Below are 9,191 nucleotides of genomic sequence, written 5' to 3'. Positions count from 1 at the left end.
TATATATATCGTGTATATTAATTTTATTCTTCCACGATACATATGGAAATACACACGTATCTCACTCGTAACCCATAGTCTGTCGTCAATAGTACACTGGAACTCACTTTATCACAGGAACACAAATATTAGCGATACAAATGTATTTCTACTTCTTGGAACCTGGACGCAAAAGAACAAGAGTTATCAGAAGATCACATATCCCCCTAGACCCCACATATTTGAAAGGAAAAATCATCTGACACTTACTTGATGTTTTCGTAGAGTAAGTTTGAATCATAGCCACGGAAGTCATGAAAACTATAAATGCCATATATCTGTAAATAGCAAAAGGCACCACTTTGGGTTCTGCCACACATATCTACCAAGTTTTGCACAAAAATGTTTAACGGTTTTTGAGGTATAGCCCTTCCCTTCATTTTGAGACTAAGTCCATTGAAACTGAGAAAATTATAATCACAAAAACCTGTAAAGAGCAAAATGCACCACTTTGGGATCTGCCACACAGATCTCAGTTATACTGAAAGATATTAACAAGTTTCGGAGATACTTCCTTCCGGAAACGAAACACACCTCTCACTTTTGAGAAAAAGTCCGAAACGTTTTTATGGAAACCGAGAAAATAAGAAAATAATAAATCACAAATACCTATAAATAGCAAAAGGCACCACTTCAGGTTCTGAACGAAGCGGGAACATGAAGTAAGAAACGGATTGGGGATTCAGAATTCGAATCGAATTTGAATTTCTCTTCACATCCCAGATTTTGCTTTTCTAGATTCACCATTGCATTCTGCATGTATGTATGTATGTATGTATGTATGTATGTATGTATGTATGTATGTATGTATGTATGTATGTATGAATTTTTTTTTCGGGATTCAAATCTTAAAATCATGTACACCCAATCCTACATTTTTCCATATTTCAGCCTCAAGTTAGACTTTTTTCATATTCGCGTTTCGGCATTTGAATCCCGAATCTGAATATATTTTTCAGATTCGGAGTTATGACCAACAGCCTCAATATACACTATCTCAACCCTTCTAAGGTACTAGGGTCCGCTAGTAAACATGAACATCCAAACCTATCTATGTACGTACGTACGTACGTACGTGTGTGTGTGTGTGTGTGTGTGTGTGTGTGTGTGTATACCTTTCTATGTATGCATCTATGTATGTATCAATGGATCTATGTATGTATCTATGTATCGATGAATATTTCTTTTCAGCTTCGGGATTCAAATCTAAAAAACATTAAGACAAAAACCTACGTTTTTCCATTTCAACCTCAAGTTAGACTTTTCTTCATGTTTGGTTTTGAATATTTTTCAAGAATCTGAACATTTTTTTCGGATTCGCAATTATGACCAACAGTGTCACTATACATTACCTTACCCCTTCAAATGTACTAGGTGCTCCTTTGAGCCAGGGTATCTTGAAAACATAAACAACCAATGTAGTTTTCCATTTTTGAACCTCATTCAAATCCCGAATCTGAATTACTTTTTTCCAGATTCGGGACTCATTTTTGGCACTGAAGTGCGTGCGTGCGTGCGTGCGTGCGTGCGTGCGTGCGTGCGTGCGTGCGTGCGTGCGTGCGTGCGTGCGTGCGTGTAACTTTTAAGTCACTCCTGCATTATTTCAGGCTTATGGTGACTGATGACAGATTATATTTTTATAATAGATTAAGGTAAATTATGAAACTCCCTGAACAAAGGTCACTAAAAGATCTAATTTAATTTAAAACTAGTACTGAACTCTAAAATATTTAACTATGAATAAGAATTGAATATGAAGGCAGGCTATATATTGCCAGCAGCTGAAGGTAGATCACCACGCTTGGGACCATGGGGGCTAAGAGTACTTTTGCTTCATGCATGGAACCTAGCTGGATTTAAACCATCCCTTCAGCTATTAGCAGTTTCGATAATCTAGCAACAAATTTAAAGAACATATATGCCACGATTAAAACTAGTAGTAGGTTTAAATTTACCTTGAATGCTTTGGGGCTTACGTACCCTCTCAGGAGGACAATACTTTCACAATACTTCAGCACGCTTTGATGGTACACTAACCTCTAACCATTTCAGTTATTCATCTAACTACCAATGATAAAATATTTATCTTTTTACAAACCATTTATCAAAATTATCTAGTACTGCTATGTCTTTTAAAGGTCACGTGCAACCAAAAACTGACACATAGTTAAGAAACAATTATCACTTGTTCATGACATTGCCGATTGTGAACAAAAACACAAATAACAAAATAATAAGTGTACAATCACGAATCAAATGTGCAATATTTTGCAACTGGGTTTACTTCCCTCGAAACGAAACATCTGCGAGATCGAACCCAGTCAGAGCGGGTGGGTGTGTACACTAGTGTATCGAAGTCTTTTCATTGCGTGTGTATATAGAGATCATCTGTTTGTTTGGCACTTTAGAAGTATGGTGAGTTATAAGATAGTATGATTCTTTATGGGTGACAAATTCTTTTATTGTATACGATGCGACGTCTCGATGTGGAACCTTGTACCGTTGTCAAGCACGAGTTATGTTAGGATTTGTAAATACATGCACTTTTCATCTGCGTTCAAACCGGTTAACAAATACCAAGATGGTGAACTACTGCGTGGCTGGAAACTGTCGCTCGTCCAGGTAAAAAGCAGGACTTGAAACGGACAATCAGAGTTCGCACCGTTTTTCACTTGATCCGAGATCCAGCCATCCGAGAAAAATCGATGCAGTTCGTTTGCAACAACAAACATCATAACATATCATGTGTACAAGTATCACACCTGCCTGTCTGTGTAACTGCATAGTGTGACAGAAAGCAGTGTGTTTTGTTTATGGTGTATAGCCTGATGGGTGTTAAGTTCAAATTGCGTGGGGTCAATGAGTGAAGTTCTGAACTGCATATTGTCATTAGCAGACAGACAGGCAAACACATAGACGTCAATAAATCAGATATAGAGTTTTGTCTGTGATAGAGACTTCCTTCTAACTAAAGTACAAATTCTAGCACATGTTTGGTTGAGGCCCTTCCGGTATTCGAATCCGCACCCTTCGAGTCAGGCACCTAATCGCCAGTACACAAGGTGAGCCGCTTAACCCCAAATATGCCACATGTTACATTTGACCATTTTCTAAAATGACATTGTGTAATGTACATTTCTAGATTTCAACATTGTTTTGGAAATCTAGAAAAATAAGACAAAGAAAAATAATAAGAAGCAAAAGACAAAATCAGAATCTTTAAGATCCCAAGCAAAGCAAAGTGCACATTAAGAAATTAACATTGAATTGTTACCAAATGTAACAGAAATAAATGTGACAAAGGTCAACATATTGTTGAAGGACACTCTGTAACTTTCACGAGACACGGAAATTTCTATGTAAAACAGAGCTCTGACTGTTCTTCCAAAAATATAATATACTCTCCCCCTCATCCACACAAATACCTCCCCGCCCACCCCACCCCAGTTGCGAAATTGCACACTGGGAATGCAGTCGAGGAAAGTCAGTTTGAGTGTCACATGGAGACGCGTGGTGGCGCTAAGTCAATACCTAGTGTGACCACAGTGGGCATCCAGAATTGGAAATTAAACGAGACTTACATGTAAGTTGAAGTTTGATTAAGATTATATGAAACTAATCACAAGTATAGGGCCCATGTGAGACAGCGGCAGCGAGATAAGAGTGAGACTTTAAAGTGTTTGAAACCCATATAGGGTGGGTGACAGCTACTGCACCTTGGGTGGGCACTAGAATAATCACAGAAGACAATGCTGATCTAGCTGAATTCAAAGCACTATATCCAAGGTTCTTGTCATAAAGCTCACACTGCAACAGCAGTGGTATTGTCAATCAAAAGTTTAATGTGGCACATAGACATGTTTGAACAATAAGTTCGAAGAGTGAGGAAAGCCTCTAATAACTCATAACACATAAGTAGTTGATGTGAAGCACTGCATCCTCACGTGACAAATGCCCTCCTGTCGTCTGACCGTTGCAACTAAAGGGATGTAGTATATATACACATAACAGTAGACAGATATCCCGGCATCTCCGAAGGAATGTAAGTTGGTTGTCATTTCGTGTCTTCTTGGTTAACAAGTTGGTGAATCGGTTGAGCACTGAGACTGCCTCATCTCCATGATGATGTCGTATAAGTTGTTTCAAAGGCATTTAGAAGTTGGAGGCCGATCCCGTGACAATGGTGCTCTGCTGGGTCGTGGGCTGGAAAACACATTACTGTTGGTTAGCTGACCGCTAAACCCTGTTATTGGCACTCATGTCTTTGATGGTTTCCGCCAGGTTATCGCCAAACAAAAGAGAAGACATTGGTGTCTGTGGAGAGCAGAGCTGTTGAAACTGCTTGTTCAAACAGGGCTTTACCATTTTGCGCCTGCTGAGGTTGAGCTTAGTATTAGCATGGCTTATGGGGGAAATTGCATCCGTAGCCAGCTTGGCGAGACTAGTGACATTCAGCTTGTCCTGAGGGAGATCCTTGTTCTTCACTTTTAGCAACGTGTCAGCCAGCTGTAAAATAGGCACCGAAACTGTGACTAGGCTAGCTTCTGCATCCTGATGTCATTTGACCTGGTCTGTGCGCGTAAGTGTCCCCATACCTCTGGGTCAACCTTGCTCGCCTTTCATTTCACAGTTCTTGACTTTGAAAAACGTTGAGTCTGCTGTAGAAGATCTCTATGCTGTCTGAACAATCAAATGACGCTGTAGATTGCTAATCTAGCGTGTAAACGCGTGTAAACGATCTTTCCATCATTGAATAACTGTAGGTAAAATGTAGACGACTTCCGAACACTGGAAAAATAACATCACATTCTGCACAAGGCGTTGTCTCTCGAGGACGAATCAGATTGTAGATGTTACGTCACTGGCTTTCTCTACTGGGCGTTGTATCCCGGGGACCAATTATATTGTAGACGTGATGTCATCGGTGTAGTAGATAACTGATCATCTTGTTCAAACGGCGATAGCCTTGCTAGCATTTAGGCTTGTCCGTAACAATGCTGTTTGGTGTGTCTAGATGAATAAAGCACGCGAAAAAACTTCCACCGCTTGAAGCTGATGTAGACAAATTGTCTTCCAGGTAGCAGTGTCGGAATATGTGTCAAAGATAATTTCGTCATCTCTTGTGATCGGAGGTGTAGCTCATCTCTTGTGATCGGAGGTGTAGTTTGCAGTGGTACGTTGCAGTCATCTCGAAGAATCTTCATGACGTATTCACCGTTGGGAATTTCCTGCTTCTTCCAGTCGATTTGAAGACATTCACCCACTGGAGATGGAGATGTATGGGAACGGCTAAGGGTGGAAAACTCCAGTTGTTCTGACCCTGATCTTCATTCTTTACCTCAAGGATGCTCGAGCTGGGGAGGCTTATTAAGATCTACTTCATTGACGAGAAGACCGAGAAAGCAACAGTGTTAGCCACGTCTCCCATGACTGATACGTCTGTTAAAGAGACATGTGAATTGAAATGCGAGCAAAACCCCAAGACCGACCCCAGTCCCTAAGGCTCTAAAAAAAAAAAAAAAGTGTTTTTCAGAAAAAATTGTTGAAAGAATGGCCATTGCTCTCTCAAAATGAGCTTGGTGCTATGATATGTGATTATTGTAGTCAAAATAAAATGAGCAATACTTTTCAGTGGTGGTAGTTGTACTTTCGTACATCTACACTACCTATCATGCACAAACCAGTGACCACCAGTTTCCTTTATAGCAAAGACGAAGTCACAAACCAGAATAGAGGCATCTGTGTCTAATTTAGTTAGTATCCAATGAGGAATTGTCTGCTAAGTCAGCTATTGACATAGTATACTGGCTTTGCACGGAAAACATAGCTATTGAAAAGTATGGTTCTCTGTTATAATTGTTGGAGAAGGAAGGCTGCACCAATGTTCAAAACCTTAAAGGTCACATGCAACGTAAAACACAACTTTGCAGATTCTGGTACCTTTCGGTGTGCACTTACCGCAACAAATCATAAAAAATGCCAATCCATCTATAAAGTTGAAAAAAACGCGATGAAAAAAAGCCCGCGAAATCGGAGTTCAAACGTTTCACTAAATTCCCCCCAGCGCTGGGGGAAAAACTGGTTTCAACAGCTGTGCTGCGCTGCGTCCATAACGCATGCGCAGTGAATAGTTTCGCGGAGCTTGGAACAGTATGCATGCCCAGGGTCTAAGGCCGTGAGCAGTAGTCTAATCTTGGTTGTGTACACAAACAAGTAAATAATCTACTCGTTACATAAACAAACTTGCTGATTGTAGTAAGCAGCCTCTGTCACAGAGAAAGCTCAGTGTCTGGTTTATTTACACCTATATGTCTATCTGCCTGTCTGCTAAAGACAACATGCAATACACAGCTTCAATCATTGACCACGTGCAATTTGAACTTAACACCTATCAGACTATACGACATAAAGAAAATGAGTTGATTTATGACTCGTGCACCCGAGTCCCGTGTCTGCCACATTATGTAATTAGGCACGTGTGATACACATGACAGGTTTTTATATCTGTGGGTTGCAAACAAACTACATGTACATTCATTTTTTTCGGATGACTGGATCTGACGGAAACTGGTGCAAACTCTTGTCAGTTTCAAGTCCTGCTTTGTACTTGACGAATGACAGATTCCAGCCATGCAGTAGTTTACCATTTCTACTGACATGTTTTTTACTGGATCGAGCGCAAATTCAGAGAACATGTATTTTCCAAACCCAACATCTCTATATACATTCTTCATGGATAACGACTTCTTTTCGTGTATATGATTTTGTTTGACAACAGTATATGAATCCATACTGAAACGACGCATCAAGTACACAAAAAGAAGTTGTTATCTGCAAAGGTTCTTACTTTCTTGTGACTGGCTATACTTCTAAAATGCCCATCAAACAGATCATCTTTCTGTACACACAATGAACCCTCAGCATATCCGCAAAGGAAACAGCCAATCGGAAGCCGTCGTTACACTTGAGTGCATATCCACCCGCTATGACTGGGTTCGGTCTCCCGAGGGCTTCGTTTCGGGGGAAGTAAGCCCAAGTACAAAATATTGCACTTTTGAATCGCGATTGTACGCTTATAATTTTGTTTATTTGTTTTTTTAAAAGCAGCAATGTATATTATATGTCATGAATAAGTGATAATTGTGTTTTAATTATGTTTGATTTTTTGGTTGCATGTGACCTTTAATGTTGGGGGTAATGCCACATACAGGTCGGTCTCTTGCTGAGGACATTCAGGAAGCAATTGCGAATACAATCATGGCTCAAATAATTGGAGATTTAAAGGATGCTTATTGTGTAGTAATTTTGATAGATGAAAGCACGGACATCTCAGTGACAGGAAGGTTCACTGTTTATGTCAAATTCGTTGACAATGGCTTTAATTCCAGATCCCACTTTCTGGGAAATTTTGACTTACGTGAAAAGGGCGCAGATGCTAAAACCCAGAAACTCCTTGCAATCTTCAATGATCTTGGCGTTGATGTGAAACAAATTATGTGTTTTGGATATGATGGTGCTATGACGGGATCTGTTAATGGTGTAGAAGCAGAGCTCAGAAGATCATCCCCATTTATTATCAATATCCATTGCGTTGCACATAGACTTGCATTATGTACAAGCCAATCTGCTGCCAAGATTGACATTATGCAACAGTACAAATCTACTCTCACAAGGGTCATCAGTTAGAAGCAGCGGACTAGCTAGGCTACAGGAATTGCTCAATCAGCCTCACCTCAAAGTAAGAGAAATGAATGATATAAGATGGTTCAGCTTCTATAATGTATTGGAAGCCATCTACAAATCCTGGAAAAGCCTGGTTGTATATTTTCAATCAACTGAACTATCAAAGCATCCAAGAGCTACGTCTCTTTTGAAGTCAATCACTAACTTCAAGTTTACTACTCTAACCTGGAGTCTAGTGGATGAAATACCAGTGACAACTGAACTTGATTTAGTGATGCAAAAAGATGGATGTTGCATCACTGAAGCCAGTGGTTGCAAGTACAGTTCATAAATTTCAGTATCTGAAGGAAAATGATGCACATTACACACAAGAGTTCCAGTCTCTGTTGACAGATAACAATCACCTCCATAGGCATGAACTGAAACGCAAGAAACTACAGGAGGCAGCTGTGAAGGCAACCATGACAACCTTTATTTGGAAGCTGATAGAAAATCTCAACACAAAATTGCCCCCTGAAAGCGTTAAGGTCATTTCATCTTTTGATGTGCTGGCATTCAGGGACTTGTCATTTGTTCCTGAAACAAATCTTCAGAGTCGTGGTAAAGAGAAACTAGATGTGTTCATCACTCATGGCAGCCATAAGGGTGACGTCCCTGCCTTCATCGATGCAGGGTCAGCAAGACAAGAATTTGATTTGTTAAAACGCCTCCTGATTCAACAGAAGTATCAAAGAGACAAATTCCATGAGTTATGGAAAATTACTGATAGCTGTCAACAGGACCTCTTTCCAAGCCTACTGAAGCTTGCCGGCACTGGATTGCCAGTTCAGACTGCAATTTATGAACATGTTCTTCAAGTCAGAACATTATAGAAACATCACATAGAAACAAACTGAGTGAGAAGGCAATCAGAGAGTTGATGACAATAAGTATTGAGGGCCCACCTGTTTCAACCTTTGATGCCAGCAAGGCTTTTGAGGAATTCAAGACCAAAAAGCAAAGGACGATCTTTCAAAGATTTTCTTTCAACATGTAACAATTTCAATGAGAAGTTCTGAACTTGACTTTGAGTGGACATGATGTGGACCAATTTCAGATTATTTGTAAGCAATGAACAGAGTTTTCAAGATGTGAATCTTAAGGAATCAAGTTCAGTTCTTGGTTAAGTGCTTCATAATCATTTCAATCATTACAGAAAGAGAATTCAGCTTGAAAATTTTTTTAAAAATTGTTGGTATTCTTTATTCATATGGATACAAGTACGCTATTTTGAAAGACGGCAATACAAGTATTCCCCCCTGTAGCGGAGGAATGCACAGTGGAAGTCTTTGTTTAAAAAAATCGGTCTGAAAAGAAATACACCAAACTAAGCGAACTGAAAGGGTCCTAGAAACTATGTGCAAGTAAAAAATAAACTGGGTGGCTGTAGGTAATATTTCAACCTTGGACAAAACTAAATTAAATAATAT

General features: G+C 39.7%; 1 pseudogene; it reads left to right on the top strand.

The window, feature by feature from the left end:
• Positions 1-8,006: 8,006 nt before the first annotated feature.
• Positions 8,007-8,758, top strand: LOC137267726 (uncharacterized; annotated as a pseudogene).
• Positions 8,759-9,191: the final 433 nt, after the last annotated feature.

This window comes from Haliotis asinina, chromosome 16, assembly GCF_037392515.1.
Source record: "Haliotis asinina isolate JCU_RB_2024 chromosome 16, JCU_Hal_asi_v2, whole genome shotgun sequence".
Classification (NCBI taxonomy): Eukaryota; Metazoa; Mollusca; class Gastropoda; order Lepetellida; family Haliotidae; genus Haliotis; species Haliotis asinina.
The sequence above is the reverse complement of the archived record's forward strand: the minus strand, read 5'-3'. Positions and strand labels throughout refer to the sequence as shown.